Source organism: Pseudophryne corroboree, chromosome 4 (assembly GCF_028390025.1).
Source record: "Pseudophryne corroboree isolate aPseCor3 chromosome 4, aPseCor3.hap2, whole genome shotgun sequence".
Taxonomy (NCBI): Eukaryota; Metazoa; Chordata; class Amphibia; order Anura; family Myobatrachidae; genus Pseudophryne; species Pseudophryne corroboree.
The window spans coordinates 597,861,866-597,884,287 of NC_086447.1; the positions used below are offsets into that span (position 1 = coordinate 597,861,866).

General features: G+C 42.9%; 1 pseudogene; it reads left to right on the forward strand.

Annotated features, from left to right (window-relative positions):
* The first annotated feature begins 20,813 nt into the window (after window positions 1-20,813).
* Window positions 20,814-20,932, forward strand: LOC134912493 (5S ribosomal RNA; annotated as a pseudogene).
* The last annotated feature ends 1,490 nt before the right edge of the window (window positions 20,933-22,422 follow it).

Sequence of the window (22,422 nt, forward strand, 5' to 3'; positions counted from 1 at the left end):
AGTTTTTGAACTTGTCAATGACTTCTGATGAATGCGCTCCAGGTGACGTATAAGGGAGGATGTTCCTAGGTGGTTAACGTCCTTACCCCTACTTATTACAGCTTGACAAAGACAACACACGGCTTGACACCAGTTGTCCGCATTTCTGTTGAAATAATTCCACACCGAAGAGGTGATTTTTTTGTATTTTGACCAGGCATGTCAATGGCCATATTCGTCCCACGGACAACAGGTGTCTCCCTGGGTGCCTGACTTAAACAAACCACCTCACCATCAGAATCCTCCTTGTCAATTTCCTCCCCAGCGCCAGCAACACCCATATCCTCATCCTGGTGTACTTCAACAGTGACATCTTCAATTTGACTATCAGGAACTGGACTGCGGGTGCTCCTTCCAGCTCTTGCAGGGGGCGTGCAAATGGTGGAAGGCACCACCTCTTCCCGTCCAGTGTTGGGAAGGTCAGGCATCGCAACCGACACAATTGGACTCTCCTTGGGGATTTGTGATTTAGAAGAACGCACAGTTCTTTGCTGTGCTTTTGCCATCTTAAGTCTTTTAAGTTTTCTAGCAGGAGGATGAGTGCTTCCATCCTCATGTGAAGCTGACCCACTAGTCATGAGGAACATAGGAGAGGGCCTCAGCCGTTCCTTGCCACTCCGTGTCGTAAATGGCATATTGGCAAGTTTACGCTTATCCTCAGACGCTTTTAATTTTGATTTTTGGGTCATTTTACTGAACGTTTGTTTTTTGGATTTTACATGCTCTCTACTATGACATTGGGCATCGGCCTTGGCAGACGACGTTGATGGCATTTCATCGTCTTGGCCATGACTAGTGGCAGCAGCTTCAGCATGAGGTGGAAGTGGATCTTTCCTATTTTACCATCCACATTTTTGTCCTCCATTTTTTAATGTGTGGAATTATATGCCAGTAATATATTTATCAATAGCAATGGCCTACTACTATATATACTGTGCACAAAAACCGAAATGCACCACAGGTATGGATGTATAGTATACTTGACGACACAGAGGTAGGTAGAGCAGTGGCCTACTGTACCATACTGCTATATATTATATATACTGGTGGTCAGCAAACTGTGCAAAACTGAAATGCACCACAGGTATGGATGGATAGTATACTTGACTACACAGAGGTAGGTAGAGCAGTGGCCTACTGTACCATACTGCTATATATTATATATACTGGTGGTCAGCAAACTGTGCAAATCTGAAATGCACCACAGGTATGGATGGATAGTATACTTGACGACACAGAGGTAGGTAGAGCAGTGGCCTACTGTACCGTACTGCTATATATTATATATACTGGTGGTCAGCAAACTGTGCAAAACTGAAATGCACCACAAGTATGGATGGATAGTATACTTGATGACACAGAGGTAGGTAGAGCAGTGGCCTACTGTACCGTACTGCTATATATTATATATACTGGTGGTCAGCAAACTGTGCAAAACTGAAATGCACCACAGATATGGATGGATAGTATACTTGACGACACAGAGGTAGGTAGAGCAGTGGCCAACTGTACCGTACTGCTATATATTATATATACTGGTGGTCAGCAAACTGTGCAAAACTGAAATGCACCACAGGTATGGATGGATAGTATACTTGACGACACAGATGTAGGTAGAGCAGTGGCCTACTGTACCGTACTGCTATATATTATATATATACTGGTAGTCAGCAAACTGTGCAAAACTGAAATGCACCACAGGTATGGATGGATAGTATACTTGACGACACAGGGGTAGGTAGAGCAGTGGCCTACTGTACCGTACTGCTATATATTATATATACTGGTGGTCAGCAAACTGTGCAAAACTGAAATGCACCACAGGTATGGATGGATAGTATACTTGATGACACAGAGGTAGGTAGAGCAGTGGCCTACTGTACCGTACTGCTATATATTATATATACTGGTGGTCAGCAAACTGTGCAAAACTGAAATGCACCACAGGTATGGATGGATAGTATACTTGACGACACAGAGGTAGGTAGAGCAGTGGCCTACTGTACCGTACTGCTATATATTATATATACTGGTGGTCAGCAAACTGTGCAAAACTGAAATGCACCACAGGTATGGATGGATAGTATACTTGACGACACAGAGGTAGGTAGAGCAGTGGCCTACTGTACCGTACTGCTATATATTATATATACTGGTGGTCAGCAAACTGTGCAAAACTGAAATGCACCACTGGTATGGATGGATAGTATACTTGACGACACAGAGGTAGGTAGAGCAGTGGCCTACTGTACCATACTGCTATATATTATATATACTGGTGGTCAGCAAACTGTGTGAAACTGAAATGCACCACAGGTATGGATGGATAGTATACTTGACGACACAGAGGTAGGTAGAGCAGTGACCTACTGTACCGTACTGCTATATATTATATATACTGGTGGTCAGCAAACTGTGCAAAACTGAAATGCACCACAGGTATGGATGGATAGTATACTTGACGACACAGAGGTAGGTAGAGCAGTGGCCTACTGTACCGTACTGCTATATATTATATATACTGGTGGTCAGCAAACTGTGCAAAACTGAAAAGCACCGCAGGTATGGATGGATAGTATACTTGACGACACAGAGGTAGAGCAGTGGACTACTGTACCGTACTGCTATATATATAGTTATACTGGTGGTCAGCAAAATTCTGCACTGTCCTCCTACTATATACTACAATGCAGCACAGATATGGAGCGTTTTTCAGGCAGAGAACGTATAATACTGGTGGTCACTGGTCAGCAAAACTCTGCACTGTCCTCCTACTATATAATACTGCTGGTCCCCAGTCCCCACAATAAAGCAGTTAGCACACTGAGCACAGATATTTGCAGCACACTGAGCACAGATATGGAGCGTTTTTCAGGCAGAGAACGTAGATATTTGCACTTGCAGCACACTGAGCACAGATATTTGCAGCACATTGAGCACAGATATTTGCAGCACACTGAGCACAGATATTTGCAGCCCACTGAACATAGAAACTGAGAGGATGCCAGCCACGTCCTCTCACGATCATCTCCAATGCACAAGTGAAAAATGGCGGTGACGCGCGGCTCCTTATATAGAATACGAATCTCGCGAGAATCCGACCGCGGGATGATGACGTCCGGGTGCGCTCGGGTTAACCGAGCAAGGTGGGAGGATCCAAGTCTGCTCGGACCCGTGCAAAAAAGGGTGAAGTTCGGGGGGGTTCGGATTCTGAGGATCCGAACCCGCTCATCACTAATATATATATATATATATATATATATATATATATATATGGAGTAAGCGTTGGTGGCACTCAGGCAGACTTAGTAGATGCAAAGATAAAATATGGCTAAATGTAACCAAGCCCATTTCCTTAGACCTAAGATGGGGTGCTATAGGTGTCTCGGTTGTGCCACATGCAATACTTTGCAAATTGGCACTACGTTCAACCATCCTCAAACAGGTCAGAAAATCCCTATTAGACATCGCCTTACTTGCACTACCACTCACGTAATATATTTACTTACATGTCCGTGTGGTCTTGCCTATGTTGGCAAGACCATACGACAATTTAGAGAAAGGATGGCGCTTCATAGGAGTGCCATCAAAAAAGCATTTGAGAAGGGCACAAGTGATCAGCCTTTTGCGCGTCACTGTTTGACTGCTAAACATGGGGTGGCTAGTATTCGGGCTATCCTTATTGATCATACCCCTATTTCGCTGAGGGGTGGCAATAGGGATAGATTACTTCTACAGAAGGAGTCCCGTTGGATCTTTAAGCTGGGAACACTATCCCCTGGTGGCCTTAACGAAAACCTGGGATTACAGTGTTTTCTTTAGGGTCGTCTAACTAATTATTTAGGTATTCCTATATGCAGCTTATAGTGGAGGGGTTAATTGCTGTTTGCCAATTATAATCATCCTGGTTGTTTAGCAACAGACGATTTCAATATGTTATTATGTTTTTGATGTTGGCTAGGTGTTATTAGGATCTCTCCTTAAACGATGGTTTATATGTATTTTAAATGTGCTGTCTTATTTTGTATTTTTCATCTATGTATGTTTTTTGTACAGGCTCTCTGGACGCCTGTAATTGATTACTGTTGGTTTCCATGACGATCTCCCTGCCCCGCGGCGCACCGTGACGTCATCGCTCAGCGACACGGAAGTGTGCAGCGTGTGCGGACGGGCGGCAGCGCCGTGAGGACAGGTGAGTACAATCTTTGCACTAATGTCCTTTGTCTGTGGTGTATTTAAATGTTGTATGTGTATGCTTTTATTGTTGTCCAAGCCCTGAGGACGGGGTGCTTTTCCCCGAAACATGTAGGCAAATAAAGGAATTTTATCTTTGCATCTACTAAGTCTGCCTGAGTGCCACCAACGCTTACTCCATATACTTGTCTAATTGCTGACCTGGAGGGCACTGCAGCAAAGGAACCTGTCCATATACAGTGGGAGTGCCGGTATGATTTTGGAATTATATATATATATATATATACTGGCTAGATGGACCGGCACTTCCTCTAATGGAATATGCTGCTCCGGTGCCCTCTGAGATAATCAGTCACAGCAAAGAAAAGGCAGCGGCGGCACTCGGAGACTTAAATGTTTTAAAAAGACATATTAGTCATGCGTCAAAAAAGGCACCAACATTTCGGGGCCACCCCGCCCCTTTGTCTAGGTGAGATAATTATATAGTTTATATGTTTGTAAATGTTAATCATGTCCCCTCTTAATCTCCTTTTTTCCAGTGTAAACATGCCTAGCCTATCAAGCCTTTCCTAGTATTCTAGCATCTCCATCCCCTTTATCAATTTGGTTACATGTCTTTGAACCATTTCTAGTTCCAGGATATCATTTTTGTAGTATGGTGCCCATAGTTCTGCACAGTATTCGAGATGAGGCCTCACTAGTGATTTATATAATGGGAGTATAACACTCTCCTCCCTTGCATCAATTTCCTGCTTTATGCATGCTAATACAGTGTTTGCCTTTTTTGCTGAATTTCTGCTTTAGGTAGTACTGCTAAGTGTGTTATCTATGTGAACACCTAAATCTTTTTCCAGTACAGAATCCCCTAGTTTCTTCCCATTTAGTATGTAGGTAGTATATTTGTTCTTGCTACCAAAGTGCATTACCTAACATTTGTCTATATTGAACCTCATTCTCTATTTTGCTGCCCATATTCCCAATCTAAATAAGTCTTTCTGTATAGATTTAGTATCCACCTCCGAATTTATAACCTTACACAGTTTGGTATCGTCTGCAAAAATTGACACTGTAGTCTCTAGGCCTACTTCTAGATCATTTATGAAAATGTTAAACAATAATGGTCTAAGTGCAGACCCTTGTGGCACACCACTTAGTACTACAGTAGGAAATTCTCAGGGTTGTTCTCACGGATCTCCTGAACAAATGACATATGTGAGAAGATTTATGGCTTCAGCAACCAATCCTTGGTCCAGCAACTACAATTTTTGCTCTTTTTCTTCCTAGTAGCTTGCAGTGTTGTCACCATAGCAGCAGTAATACAATCATGAGCCTTTCTTCTCTTCAAACTCATGATGGGGGAAAAAGAACATATTCTCCCCGCAGTAATAGAAATAGGAAATGACGAACAAAGGGATTTTTCTTTCTGTTTTGTATGGTCAGTAATCACAACCTTTCTCTGCACATTATGGTAATTCTGTTTAGATCTGCCGTAACTGTACCCTGAATCCAGAGAGAGTGTACGCTGATACAATCATTTTCTTTCAATAGTTTGGATGGAAGGGAATTGAACAATGCAAGTAAAATTGTATAAGTGTATATGTGTGTATTGGCTGTAGTTTGGGGACATCTGATCAGGAGTTAGGTCTATCTCATCGACTGCTTGATTGTGTAGGTGTATACCCAGCTTAAGGCCAGCATTTTATTACCTGTCCTGCCACCTAAGGGGCAGGAATTACAACATTCATGTTCACTGCCTTGTTCCGTTCCAGGAACGGTAACTACTGTATGATATTAACATAGTAGAATCCAACATGTAGAAATAACATCATGTAGAAATAACAACAAAATGTACATTTTATCAAATATAAATACAATCATGGTTAATCAGTATAGGCTATTTGTACAATCAATGTACATTTTAGATGTGACTTACATATACATGACTTAAAAATGCAGACACTGCAATACCATTTATCCCAATTACATACCTCCGAACTGTCCCGAATCCATTGGGACAGTCCCGCTATTTGGACACTGTCCCGCTGTCCCACCCACGGGTCGCAGTGTATTCAATGCTTGGAGGTGAGGAAGGGGCTGCCCAGCTGCTCCTGGAGCGCTAGACAACCAAATTAAAAACTGTTAGACAGCGCAAGGCCATGCCCACCCATCAGGAGCCACATCCCTCTCGTCCTAGGCCATGCCCCCTTCTCAGCTTTGCCACGCGATGTTCCCGATTAGAATGTTTAGAAAGTTAGGAGGTATGCAATTATCATAAGTAACTTAAAAACGTAAATATTTAACAGCTTGACCTTTCCATGGAAAAATGAGTGTTTAACAACTATTTTTCTATATAAACATTACTCAATTACCAACATAGGAGTATACACAGATAAAAATGTAAGCTAACATGGTGCTGTTATAAAGAATGAGAAACTGTGACATGTAGGATGTGGATTACTCCAAATAATCTTTAAATTTTTTAAATCTTACTTTCCTATAATGTTATATTTTCATTTTATATTTTTATTGTATCATATTTATTTACCACTTAGTTCTTATTTTGATTAAAGATTTAGAACACATTCTGCTGTACAGTTTACATTTAATTTTTAGTTAAAAACATGAAAATACTAATAAAAGCATTTAAAAAAGCATGTTAAGTTTCTTAGTGAAAAGTACAGTATTCCACCCACAGCAATCACAAAGCAGAACAAGAGGCTTCATCAATCCCACATAGTCCTATTTTTAATCATTGAATAAAAACAACAAAATACCAGGTTTATGTAAATTTGAAACATACCAATAAATCATTAATTTTCAAAAAATATACATAGCACTGCTTTCTTTGGTATGACAACTAAAGGGTGCATTACAATTTCCAAATCAGTTCAGCATTGTACTTCATATGTCTATTTTTGGAAATTTGATAAATTAACCCCTCTGGGGTTTATTCAGTGTTGCACACAAAGCAGACACATCTTGCACTGAAAACAAGTGACTTCACATCCTTAGAAAATCAGAGTTGTGTAAACTTATACAGTCCAACATGCTCATACCTACACTTTGTTTAGGTAGAAAAACATCCAGACATGTGCCTAAATGTGGTTATTTGTGTGCAGAGCCAGGCCTAGGCATAGGCAAAATGAGCAGCTTTACATTGGTGGTTGTGGGGCACCTGTTGCGGAGAGCTCTGGCAGGGCAGCTCACACAGTGGGAGGCGGCAGTGCCAGAGCGTGTACGCGGTGCTGCTGCTGGTAATGATCATACCGCCTGCTGCTGCCGGAGTCAGGGGGAGATATGCCTGACGCTGTGGTCTGAGAGCGTGGCCACAGTCACCCCACCGGCGTGCCTGCTCTCATCTGCTGCCATATCTTCCCCTTTCCAACCCTACTGCTGCGCTCTTCTTTCCCTCTAACCTTCCCAGAATTCCGGTGCGGGCACAATGTAAATACGCACAGCACTCTGGGAGCGACTGTGCGGGAGAGAAGACAGAGGAGCATCAGCAGCACAGCATTGGGTTATAATAATAATACTACACTCTCTCTCACATCCTCACCTCTCTCCCCCTCTCTACCGTCATCACCTCCCTCCCTCTCTCTCCCATCCTCACCTCTCTCTCTCCCATCCTCACCTCCCTCTCTCTCTTTCTCCATCTCTGTCTCCCATTCTCACCTCCCTTACTCTCTCATCCTTACTGTCCTCTCTCTCTCTCTCATCAACTCTCTATCTCTCTCCTGTCCTCACCTCTCTCTCTCGCGTCCTCATCTCACCTCTCTCTCTCTCTCTCTCTGTCCCAAACTCACCTCTCTCTCTCTCATCCTCACCTCCCTCTCCCATCCTCACCTCCCTCTCCCATCCTCACCTCCCTCCCTCTCTCTCATACTCACCTCCCTCTCTCTCTCCCATCCTCACCTCCCCCCTCTCTCTTCCTATGTCCCATCCTCACCTCCCTCTCTTTCACTCCCTCTCTCCAATCCTCACCTTCCTCTCTCTCTCTCTTTCTCCTTCTCCCATCCTAACCACTCTCTCGCCTATCTTCACCTCTCTCTCCCATCCTCACCGTTATCTCTTTCTCTCCCACCTGTCATCACCTCTCTCTCTCTCTCTCTCTCTTGTCCTTACCTCACGGCTACTTCCATAGTGGCTTTACTGTGGTATAACATGTATAAGGGTCTTTACTGTGGTGTAATGTATATAAGGGTCTGTACTGTGGCGTAACATGTATACTTAGCTTATCTGTGGTGTAATCTGTATAAGCAGCTCTACTATGGCATAAAGTGTAAAAGCGTCTGAACTGTTCTGTTATGTGTATAAGCGGCTGAACTGTGGTTGTAACATGTATAATGAGCTCTACTATGGTGTAACATGTATAGGGGGCTCTACTGGGTGGAGTAACTTGTATAAGGAGCACCAATGTGCGGTGTAATGTGAATAACAGACACTACTGTGTGGTGTAATATAAAACTGTACTATTCTGTGACCACGCCCATTTCCCATAAAGCCACTCCCCTATATTTTTTACATGTGCCTGTGGCGCACACTGTCCCTATTTTTTATATATATATATTAAAGAATATAGGTCTCTGGCGGGCAACAAATATGGTTGATCTTAACCCTATTTGGCTACCTTTTAGCATTTATATATATTTTCAGATAGATGATGTGGGTATCTAAAACTACTCACATAATAAAAACTTGCGTTCACCTTATATTAATACAGAGATAAAATAACAGTTTTAATCTAAAAATTAAAAACTATTTTCACATTTTTTCACATATACATCTATATAATAAACAGATAATTTCTTTCAATTGGGGACTGCCCTTGCATGGGCAGAGCTGTTGTTAGCCACTCTGTTTCATCCTACATCCACTCTGCTGTTTAATAGTCAAAATCAAAACTTTTAAATATAAATTTGAATTTTGATTGGTACCCAAGTTGTAGTAACCACGAGCTCAGTACAGACATGTGTGTGTGTCTATCTATCTATCTATCTATCTATCTATCTATCAAATATATAAGGGGACAATACACAGAGCTTGCGCAGAACCTGTTTTTGATAAGATCAGCACAGAGAACACGTGGTCACTCGCTTAGGTTACAGGAGAGGAGATTCCGCACAATGCGGCGAAAAGGTTTTTTCACAGTAAGGAAAATACGTGTTTGGAATTCCCTGCTTGAGTGAGTTCTAATGGCGGACTTAGTCAACACCTATAAGAATGGGTTAGATAAATTCCTAATGGATAAGGATATTCAGTGTTATGGTGCTTAGTCACGCACTATAGTTATTAAAACACAACGGCTGTCATTAAAACAAAACGGCTGACATCAACAACAGGCAAAATTAGTCCTAAGAGAAAACTGCATAGCAGACCACCAATAGGTTGAACTCGATGGACAAATTGTCTTTTTTCAACCTTAGATACTATGTTACTATCTATCTATCTATCTATCTATCTATCTATCTATCTATCTATCTAACTATTATGTGTGTACTGTATGTATGTATGTATATATATATATATATATATATATATATAGGAAACAGATAGAGGTTTGGCACTCCTCAAATAAAGAGAGTATTGCTCCGGTGCCCTGTCATTCAAAAACTATTGTGTAGACAGTGTGCGACTGGCACTCAGGAGACTTTGAAAAGAAGAGCTGACACAGTTGCTTATGCCAACGTTTCAGAGCTCTCGCTCTTTTATCAGTTTGTCTTGAATAAGCAACTGTGTCAGCTCTTATTTTCAAAGTCTCCTGAGTGCCAGTCGCACACTGTCTACACTATATATATATATATATATATATATATATATATATATATATATACATATAAAGCCATAAACAGATGTGTTATTTTTGGCGTGCGTTTATAAGCAGTATGCTTGGTGGTAGTATTATCTGCTAGGGGGCAACAACAAAAATCTTGTCTAGGGCATCAAATTGCTTAGGGTCAGATCTTGTGGTCATATCTACAATGAGCAAACAAATAACACATTGCAATTATTACAAATCTCTCCACACTCTATGAAGTTACACCCATAACACTGCTGTCTTGGCCAACATGAACTCATCTGCATAAAGGAATCTAGCATCATGAATAACACATAACAAAGTAGGAGTGAAACTACTCCTCTCTACACTGTGCATTAATAGGAGGTTCCTGAACATACAGTACTGGAATGTTGGAATTTGTTGGCTTGGACAGGGCTGGCGATTAGTTGGCCTCAGACTGATCTAGCTCAGAGTGGGATGGTGAGTGGCCAGGCTCAAACTGGACTGCAACCAGGAGGGCTGAGATGGCCCCACCTCAGAATCCTCCTCTGCAGCTTTCTCCTCCACCTGAGCAAGCTCCTTTCCAGTGAAACACACCAATAGAGTAATTGTAGGCTTATACACAATGTGGAGTTATACAAATAACATGACATCAGGCTATGAAGGACTGCTTCATATGTTAAATGTCATTAACAGTAGTGGTGTCAGAAGGCGGGTGCGGGGGATGTGGCCCGCACCCGGGTGTCACCCTTGAAAGGGGTGACACCAAAGTGCCAGCTCTTCTGCAATGACAGGAGTGTGCTGCAGTGTGATAATCTCCTGCAACACTTAGCTCCTGTCACAGATAAGAGCCGGCACTACACGCTGCCCACTCTCCGGTGGCAGCCAGCATCTTTGGGGAAGCTGGACATGCCCCGAGAGCGAAGGAGAAGAGATCTGCGAGTCCATACCCCTTTAAATCAGGCCACACCCCATTTCCAGGTACCTGCGGCTCCGGCGGGCTAAGCAGGGGGTGTAATAATACAGAGTGTGCACCGGGTGTCCACACACCCGGTGACGCCTCTGCTTAACAGTGACTTGCTGCTGTAGCCCTATTAACATTAGGGGTTATGAAGTATTATAGAGTGTAACTTTACCCATATATGTATGTGTAGGATGTATCTACATATTGTGAAAAGTATCACACACACTAGATAAAGTACAAGCTGTTTTCTTTATTTTCTCGCTCAGGTGGACAACATAAGGTAAACTTCCAACAGCATAGGTTTCACAGCATGGCAGTTCACAGGTTACAGCAAAAAATTCACAATTCACAGACTCATTGATAATACATCCACATGGCTTCCTATAAATCTATATTTGAATCTTTGTGCAGTTAGCTGAATGGAAATTATTGTAATATCCACCATGTATACGGTTGTCGTATCTCAACAGTATGTAGTGATGCATACATTTAACACAGAGTTAATATAGGACAGAAAAGGAATAGTGTTTATTGGATAAACCATACCTCCCAACTGTCCCGATTTTAGTGGGACAGTCCCGTATTTTTGGGGCTGTCCCACCCGCGGGCCGCAGTGTCCCACGGTTTTGGTTAGTTGGGAGGCTCCTGTCACAGGTCTATTCACAGGTGACAGAGGGAGAGAGGGCATGCCAGCAGCTCAAAGAGCACTGGGCATGCCCCCGCAGTGACAATAAAAGGGTGCGTGACACTCGATTGTGGCTCTGATGTGAGGCCACACCCCTTTTTGTATAGGCCATGCCCCCTTTTTGAGCGCGCGCTTCACACGTGCCAAGGTCCCGCTATGACTTTTCAAAAGTTGGGAAGTATGGATAAATTGGAGAGTACAGATAGATTTGTCATAAGTAATTATTAAATGGTTATTAGGAAATTTGCTTCACTGTTATTTAATAAATGCTATTTTCAAGGGTGTGTTGTATTTTGTTGAAATTCATAATGTCGATATTGACCACATTGACATTCATCATGTTAATACTGATAAAATGTAAACATGATTAGAATGTTGGCAAAATGTCCCTGATGGTATAGCAGTGACTTAGCTGGTACGATAGGTCCTTCAGCTCCAGTGACGTCTTCTGGGTCCGGGGGTCATTTGACGGTGACTTCCGGCGAATCCATAAGCACTTCTGGCAGGGAGTATCCCTAATCCTCCCACTAGTGTCTAACCTTAGCCCTCCCTTCCTGCAGCCTAACCCAAACCTCCCATCCTGTAGCCTAATCCTAACCCTCTGATGCCAGTCCATTTCACATGGCATTCAACATGTTGATATTCTGCACATGCCATCGACATTCCATATTCTAACAATATTGACATCATAACTATTGACATTGTGATACAGGTTGAGTATCCCATGTCCATATATTCCAAAATACGGAATATTCCGAAATATAGATTTTTTTGAGTGAGAGTGATATAGTGAAACCTTTGTTTTTTTTTTCCCAATAAATTTTTATTGATTTATAACAAAATAAATAAGACAGCATACATTTTGACTGGTAGTACAGGAAAATACAATCCAATAGACGTGGGCATTGACAAGTAGACCCTAAACGCTATAACCATAGATGAAGACTCATTGCCTAGATACATACATCAGTACTTTCAGTCAAGCCAAACGTCACTTAGTAATAAACTGTCTAAACAAGGCATTTCGTTACATAAGAACCTGAAATAAAATAAAAAAAAAGACAGGAGAGAAAGCAGGAGAGAAGAAATAGAGAGTCAGAGAGAGGGAAGGGGGGGCAAGGACAGTGTGGTCTTCCCAATGTCCACTCGGACCAAAAAGCAAAAATATAATCACCTAAACTCCGGATAACCATAATGCAGTTAGATTCTAGAAATAGAAGTCAGTGTGAGGGGCTCACGTTCAAATCACAAATGTCAGGTATGTCCGTGAAGACTTGAAATCCAACCAAGGGGACCAAGTAGTCATGAATCTCCAATGGCCATCTGGTGTTACCTGCAATTCCTCCATGGACATAAATCAGTCCATTCTGGCTACCCATTCCTTCACAGTGGGTGGTGTAGTAGATCGCCAGCGAACTGGAATAACCGCTTTAGCAGCGCTATTAAGAAACTTCAATAAAGAGTTTTTGTAGGTTGACAGGGGACACGCAATTAAGTTGAGAAGCCAGAAAGCAGGCTCGGAGGAGACCTCTGAACCCACAATCAGCCTCAAAATTGTGATAACTTTGTTCCAGAAGGGGCAAAGTATGCAACAGTCTCACCAGATATGTATCGGGGATCCCGTTTCATTGTTACATCTCCAGCACGTATCCGGTACGTCAGGAAACATTTTAGCCAGTGTTATGGGGCACCTGTACCATCGTGATAAGACTTTGAATTGTGTTTCAATGACTGAATAACTAGTAGAGCTTACAAAGGTGGCTTGGAAACTTTTTTCCAAGTCGTCTTCTGATAATTCAATCTGAAGGTCACAGCCCCAATCTCTGGTATATTTAGGGAGATCTGGGAATCTGTTCTCAATTGCAGCGAAGGGAAGGGGATTATCTCTCCAAGCTCCACCAGCTGGCCGACACGCACCACCCATTAGTTTCCAAGAGTCAAACCCCCGGCCCGAGACTGCTGGAGGAAAATCTGGGTTGTAAAATATTGGAGTCAGAGGAGAGTGTTTGGAAGAAATATACAGGAGATTTCTAAGTCTATTCCAGCGTGAGAGTGTAGGGCCAATGGTAGGGTGTGCAATGATTGGTATCTTTGAGTGCCATGGATAGTAAGCTTTGGGAGTGGATAAAGCTGCATCCTCTATAAGTACCCATAGTTTGGTGTTATGTGAGCGTGACCACTCCATAATCCTATGGAGAACAATAGCATCATAATACAGTGAGAAATGTGGTAGCTGAAGACCACCCTTGTGTTTATGGCGAAAAAGTATGGCATGTTGGAAACGGGGTCTTTTGCCACCCCAAACAAAATCTATAACTAAATTGTGCAAGTCCCTGAACCAAGTTTTGGGAATGGAGATTGGGAGCGCCTGGAGGAGATAGAGAACCCTGGGCAAAACGTTCATTTTAATTACACTGAATCTCCCCAGCCAGGAAAGTCTCCTGTTGCCCCAGTCCCGGAACTCGGAGAATAGTGTATTAAGTAATTTTTTAAAGTTTTCATCAAACAGGCGTGTTAGGTCCTTATTCAAAATAACCCCCAGGTATTTAAAGCTAGAGGGATGCCAATGGAAAGGGAAATATTGTTTAAGGCCGTCAAGGGCTTGGGAGGGCACCGATACAGTCACTGCCACCGACTTAGAAAGGTTGATTTTAAAATTCGACAAGGAGCCAAATCTATTGAATTCGGACATCCAGTTGGGGACAGAAACCTCCGGGTTCGATATGACAGCTAACAGATCATCTGCAAACAGTGCGAGTTTGTATTCTCTACCCCCAACCGTGAGTCCCAAAATGTTAGGATTTAATCTGATGGATCCTGCCAAGGCCTCCATGCAGTGAATAAAAATAAGGGGCAAAAGAGGGCATCCTTGTCTGGTTCCGTTCCTAATCAGGACTGGGCAGGACAGGGCTCCATTAATTTTGATACTTACAGTAGGGGAGTTATATAGTGCCAGAATGCGGCTCAAGCTGACAGGTCCCAGTCCCAGTTGTCGTAGGACCCCCTCCATAAATACCCAGTTAACTCTATTGAAAGCCTTCTCGGCGTCAGTAGAGAGTGCCACCACTGGATTAGGACTATGCGAGGCTAAATACATCAAATCAATGATTTTGGCCGTATTATCACAAGCTTCCCTCCCAGGTACAAATTCCACTTGGTCCGAATGGACAATATTGGGGAGCAGGAGCTTCAATCTGTTTGCTATAAGTTTAGCAAACAGCTTGATGTCTGTGTTAAGGAATGATATCGGGCAGTAACTGGCACATTGAGCCGGGTCTTTCCCTTCTTTCGGGATAACCGTGATGAAAGCCTCTAATGTTTGAGGGGAGAAACCCTGAGTGTCTGAAACCTCATTAAAAGCCGTTAACATCTTGGGTAAGAGAGAATCTTTAAAGAGTTTATAAAAAGAGATGGTATATCCATCGGGACCCGGACTCTTCCCAGAAGGAGTCTCCTTGAGGGCTTGTTCCAATTCTGAGATAGAGAACAGGGAGACTAACCAAGCGCTGTCGTTTTCTGACAGCCGAGGGAGCTTCGCATCACAAAGGTACCCCTCCACCAAATCTCGGGTAACCAATGGTGACCCCGGGGTTCTAGACTCATGGAGATTGTATAGTTTAGTATTGTAAGAGTGGAATGTGTCAGCAATATCCCTTGTGAAGGTATGGCGGGTCCCTGCCGCATCCTGTATCGACTGGATGAATAGAGTAGCCCTCTGTGTGCGGAGCACCCTAGCTAAAAGTTTTCCCGGTTTGTTACCCCATTGAAAAAAGCGATTTCTACATAGCCTATAGTCTTTCTTAACATCTTCAAATAACAAGGCATTGAGAGTTGCCCTCGTCTCGTTCAATTCAGTAAGCACCGGAAGAGACGGGCTCGCCTTGTGAATTGTCTCCAAATCCCTTAACCGCTGAAGTAAAGTATTTTTTTCCCCCAGCTTTTCTATTTTCAGCATGGAGCCTAGCTGGATGAGCTTACCCTGCAGGACACATTTATGAGCTTCCCACACCATGACTCGGGAGACGTCTGGTGTCTCATTCATTATAAAATAATTCTCTATTGTCTCAAGTAGTTGAGGGTGAAACCGTGTATCCATTAATATTTGTTCGTTTAGCCTCCAAGTACACTGTTTGAAGTGTGGACAGGACGTCTCCAGAGTCAGGAAGACGGGAGCATGATCTGACCAGGTAATTAACCCAATATCAGTATCCCTAACTAAATGTAGAAATCTGTGGGGCAAAAAGAGATAGTCAAGCCTGGAGTAGGTGTCGTGTGGCCTGGAATAGAGTGTGTAGTCCCTGTCCCCGGAGTGTTGGAACCTCCACGTGTCAACCAGCTGGTGGTCATGGAGAGAACAACGTACTCTACAATGCGAGGCAGTGAGGGCCTAGCTGGTGTCCCGGAGATTTCCACCTCTGGCTGAAGAGTCCAGTTGAAGTCCCCTCCTATAACTAGGATGCCTTCGATCAAAGAGGCAATACGATTAAGAACTCTCACTAAGAATCTAGGTTATGAATGATTGGGAGCATATATGTTTATAAAGGTGTACACCTGATCAAACAATTTACACTTTACCAGGAGTGCCCTGCCCTCCTCAAGAGACATGGACGTCACCTCTTGAAATGGTAATCATTTGGACAGCAATATAGCGACACCCAAAGACTTACCCTTGCTGTTGTTATTATAAAAAAAAGTGTGGGTAGTTCCGATCTTTAAGAACCGGGGCTACCCCATTTTTGAAGTGCGTTTCCTATAAAAATGAAACATCAGCCCTGAAGGCAAAAAGGTCCCTAAGGACCCTCGAGCGTTTCTCCGGGATGTTGAGGCCCTTCACATTGAGGGAGACAAATTTTATGGCTGTCGCTTTGGGGTCAACTGCCATTGTCCATGGAGTGAGGGGCAATATAGAGTCCGATGAGGAGGGCAGTACAACTCTCAAAACAGAAAACCACACACAAAGGGGGGGAGGGAAGAAGAGAAAAAGAGAGAAATAGAATCAAACAATACATTAGAAAAATAGTTCGAAAATTCTAGCACAGTCAAAAATAAGCAATTCCAACTACGAATTTAGAAGTAGAACACACTACCACCTCTTGGGAGCTTGGACGCGACAATCACGTCGGAGGCCAAGAATACTCGGGCGGTGTAGGGGAAACTGGGGGTCAGTGCCGATCCCAGCCCCAACAGGAACATCAATATAACACTCAGAAATTCGAATAACAATTCAACCACACAACTGTAAAGCAACTTAAAAACATCATATGGCATGAAACAACATCCACCAACTCAAATGGGTCGGGTGAACGCTCAGGAAGTCAAGTGCGATCTCGATGCCGCGAGTATGTCTTCAAAAGGGGAGAGGCACATCGTGACAAGGAAATCCCTCAACCCAACATTGTGCCTTTAAACTAATCAAAAGTCATTAGGAAATACGAAAGCAAATGTTCCAAACCATCAGGGGACCCTCAATTTTTTGCCGTCTGCACGGGGGAGCGATGCTCCCTAGGTGGTTTTGGGCTACGGTGGATGAGGTGCCAGTCACTATCAGGGTGAGAGAGTTCCGGTGGAATACAGCGGGTCAGGGGCTCCTGCCAGTCCGGGAGAGTGGCCAGAGGCCCTCCAAGCTCTTGGCAGAAAGGGGGTAAATCGGTGGGGTCTTTAAGGGAGTACAACTTCCCATTGTGAGACCTGCAGGCCAAAAGGAAAGCTCCATCTATATTTAATTCCCAACTTCCGAAGCTTCGCAGTAAGTGGGTGTAGAGTTCTGCGCTTTTGGAGGGTCGTCCATGATAAATCCTGGAAGATCTGAATTCTGTGGGATGCAGTCTCAATCACATCCATGTGACGAGTTTTGCGAAGGATCTCCTCCTTTTCTGTATAGTAATGTAAGCGGCAAATTATGTCGTGAGGACGGTCAGATGGAGCACCTCTGGGTCTCAGGGCTCGATGGGCTCTATCGAACTCGATTATTGAAGCAGGATCTCGGCCCAAGAGTTTGTTAAAAACCGTTGCGAGGAAGTCAATACCTGTAATATCTCTCACTTACAGTACTTTGTATGACTAATTGGTAATAAATTATCATATTACTGCTACTTGTATAGTATTATCTAACACTGGTGACCAGGTTTCCTACGTGTTACTGACCATTTTTTTTGTTTTATCAATACAGATCTTTCTGTACTGGTCAGGGTGAAATGGATGCAAGACTAACTGTGTCCACATCCTTTCAAACTACTATATATGTAGAATGACATTTTAACTTATTTTCACTCATATTTTTTCCTTCTTTAGGCACTTTGAATAGGTATTGTCTGTTGAGTAATTTCTATTTTTAAATGATAAATAATAAAATTATCATCTACGCGGTCTTGAAGCTGTTGGAGACTAGACGCTTGTCTAATAACTGTGGCTCTGATGGCATTGTGTGCCGCAGCTGTATCTGAGGAGAAACATTCCACACAAGTTAGGCGGGATCCAATGTGAGATATCTCGGATTGAACAGCGGCAATCTCCGAGTGGACTGTTTCTCTGAATCTACTCTCCAATTGCTCAAAGTTCTGTTTCGTTGGCAGGGCCTGAAGAAGGGTCAAAATCTGTGAAAGACTTCCTTGATCTGTCGTGGTGTGCAGGTCTACCGCATGGGCCCCCACTTGAGAGACCGAATCGGAGACAGGTGAAAGACATGGGGTTGAAGGCAAAGAAATATCTTCCATGGGAGTGGAACCCTGGGGAAGGAGAAATTGCCTCATATCAGTTGAAGTCGGAGTATCCATTGCACGTGTCAGGGTGACCTTTTGCGACTTTCTCCCTCTCCCTTGCGATCCTCTCTTACCTCTCACCATGAGGCACCTTGGTCACATCAATGGAGCGTCTGTAATTGCGTTGTGTGATTAGAACAGCATCCCGTCAGGGCCAACACCGGCACATTCCCCCCAGAATCACAATGTCTAGCCGGGCATCAGTGCAAGAATAAACTTGCAAAGAAGAGACAGTGATTATGTTTGGCCACGGGGTGGCAGCTTAACGTCATACATGACGGACAGTAGGTGAGTAGGAGACAATTCCAGGCTTTGGTGCTGCTCAAGTATTCCTGAGGAAAAATATAAGGGACACTGTGCGTGGATTAGGTAATGAAAGGAGCAGGGGTGGCAGTATTGCACAATTCCAAGACAGCAGCCAGCCAGACCTGCAATGAATGGTATACATGGGTGAGAGAGCAGCACGTTTGAAAGCTGTACTTTTCAGCACACTAAAGGGATGCCAGCAGGTAGGCAGGGGCAGTGGTCCAGGCAGCGGAGGGCACCGGTTACAGATCCGCCAGGGACCGCGGCACCTCAGCCTCCTCACGGCCATGGAGCAGGGTGAGTGTGGCACCAACCACAAGATGGCCACCACCCGCCAGTATCCCGCGCTCCTCCTGTGAGTCCCCCAGCCCTCGGCCGCCGTCTGTGCAGGGGAGTCCGCTGATCGAGGGTATAGGAGATGGGGGCCGAGACCCGGGTGTGCAAAAGAGCCGCGGTGCAGGCGGAGCAGGTCTCAGGGATCGAGTAGTGCCAACCACAAAATGGCGGCCGACCGCCGGTAAGAAGCACTGTGACCTTGTCCTCAAGCGAGTCCTCCAGCCTCCGGCCACCTGCAGGGTAGTGGGGTCTGCGAGGGATCCGGTGATGGAGAGCGGAACCCAGAAGGAAGGGGGATCCGTGGTGCAGGCTGAGCTGAGCCCAGCAGTGAGCGTCCTCAGCGGCCTCCACCCGAAATCAAGGTCCCGGTTTCTATGCTGCAGGTAGGCCGCAATCCGCAGGGGGCAAAGCAGGGCCCCCCGATTCAGCAGCACCGACCTCCAGGTACAGGGTGACTCATCGGACTCAGGGGACCGTGTCACTGTTGGTGGGCCACTAAACCAGGGTGAAGGCTGTGTATAGAGGATATTGCAGGCAGGAGCTCTGCAGGAACACGTCTTCCCCTGATGCCGGCCAAGCCACGCCCCATTTTCTAACATATTTAATGCATATGTCTTATAAAAATAGTAGTCAAGTATTGTAATTACTTGCTAGTGAAACCCCATTGAATCTTTTCTAATCAGTACCCTGGACATTGTAGCTTAATTGTTTAAATATATGATAAATTTGCTTATTAAATGTGTACAATGGATGGCTCAATTGGTAGAGTTCATGTCCTACACCATCAGCATAGGTCTGTTATGGGTTTGAACCCCAGAACAAGCATGTTGTTCTTTCTCACTACTGTGTATAGTGGTTTGTGTCTCTAAATTATGAAATGCATATGTCTATTATCAGTATTAGTCACGTGTACAATGGACTTGTTAGTGAAAATCAAAGAACGGCTTCTTATTTCCTCACATATTTAATGCATATGTCTTATAAAAATAGTATGGAATCCTCGGGAATGTATGGTATTCAGTTGCCCTCACCGGCAGCCTAATTTATTGTTCTACATAATTATCAACGCTGATTTATGTATCTGTTACATTTGCTACTACTTATACTGCTGGATTATTATTTATGCCCACCTTCTTTGTCAGCTCACAACATTTGTTTTGTACAATGAAATGTACCTACTAGCCTTTTGGTATATTTGCGATTAATCAATAGCAGCATTTTTTGGGGTGATATACACCCACTCCCATTAGTAGTTTGATACAAAGCAATGCTGTAAGTAGGGTACATACCTCTGTGTTTCCATAACCTGCCACACATTAATTATTTTTGATCACCTCTGAAACTTGTTTTTTTTTTTTATAGAGGTTGCTTATTATTATTATTAAGATGTGGATGTTGCATGTGCTTTAAATAGATCTTTTACAAGATTTTGCTTCTATTGGGCAATTTGTGTCCATAGTTTATGCATTAAGTCTTTAGGTAATACTAAGACAAACAATCAGCACTTTTTCCAGTGATATAGGAATACACGCAAGTAACTAACCTTGAGATATTCAACTTTTCCTCTTATTACTATTTTTCTGACTCAACTTATTTCTATGGACTCTCATCTTTTATCCAAGGGGGTGTAACTGCCTTCCTGCCTCACACAGAAAGCAGATCCATATTTTTTTTTTCAGCTTCAACACTTGTGTGTAATCTATTTCTTCTTATATAGGTGCACTCTCATTAGTGTTCAAATCATCAGTCCAATTACTCTACTATCATATCGCACTGCAAATGCCTGATCTCGTCCAATCTTGGAAGCCAAACAGTGCTGGGCTGGGGTAGTACTTGGTAGGGAGACCTCCAAGGAATACCGAGTGTTGTAGAGGTTTGTGAATCAACTTGGTCATGTGATTAAAGTATGATACTAACAGCAGTATCACCACTACTCTTCTTTCATCCCTACCTGTAATATATCTCACTTACAGTACTTTGTATGACTAATTGGTAATAAATTATCATATTACTGCTACTTGTATAGTATAATCTAACACTGGTGACCAGGTTTCCTACGTGTTACTGACCATTTTTTTTTTTTAATCAATACAGAGCTTTCTGTACTGGTCAGGGTGAAATGGATGCAAGACTAACTGTGTCCACATCCTTTCAAACTACTGTATATGTAGAATGACCAGAACATTTTAACTTTTCACTCATATTTTTTCCTTCTTTAGGCACTTTGGATAGGCATTGTCTGTTGAGTAATTTCTGCATTTAAATGATAAATAATAAAAATAATGTTTTACTTCATTCTTTCTTAACATATCATGGAATTTACCACTTAGAATAAGAGTGCACCCACATAAGAGTCTTCTTTTTCTCCGTCTTGTATAACATATGTTTATTTGACTCTGGGCGAACCACCAATACTGACTCACATTTTGGGATCTAACCAATTTTGTATTTGTCCATTTTTGGTTTTCAATTGTATTGCATAATTATACAGACCAGTGCCAGATCATACTTTTCTGTGGTGAATTATAAAAGTAGTAGTCAATTTTTATTGTAATCACTTGCTAGTTAGACAGTTAAACCCAATGGAATATTTTCTAATCAGTACACTGGACATTGCAGCTTATTTGCTTAAATCTGTGATACATTTGATTTTTAACAGTGCAGTCTGGATGACTCAGTTGGTAGCGTTCATGGTCATACACCATCAGCTTATGTCTGTCATGGGCTCAAACCCCAAGAAAATCTTGTTGTTGTTTTTTTCACTACTCTGGTGGTTTATGTCTTTACACAATGTAATCCAGATGTTTTTTATAGTGAGTTCAATGTGTAGACAGGATGGCTCAGTTGGTAGAGTTCCTGTCATACACCATCAGCATAGCTCTCTGTCTTGGGTTCAAGCCCCAAGAAAAGCATGTCTCTTTTTCAATAGTCTGTATATTGGTTTGTGTCTTTACACTATGTAATGCATATGTCTTTTAACAGTAGTAGTCAAGTGTACAATGGACTTGTTAGTGAAATCCAAAGAACAGCTTCCTTTTCTTATTTACTCACTTATTTAATGCATATGTCTTATAAAAATAGTAGTCAAGTATTCTAGTCACTTGCTAGTGAAATCCCATGGAATATTTCCTAATCAGTACCCTGGACATTGTATCTTAATTGTTTAAATATATGATAAACTTGCTACATGAAAGCAGAGTCTGGATGGCTCAGTTGGTAGCGTTCACGTCATACACCGTCATCTTATGTTTGTCTTGTGTTCAATCCCCAAGGCAATTATGGCTTTTTTTTAACTACTCTGGTGGTTTGTGTCTTCACACTACGTAATGCATATGTCTTTTAACTAGTGATGAGCGGGTTCGGT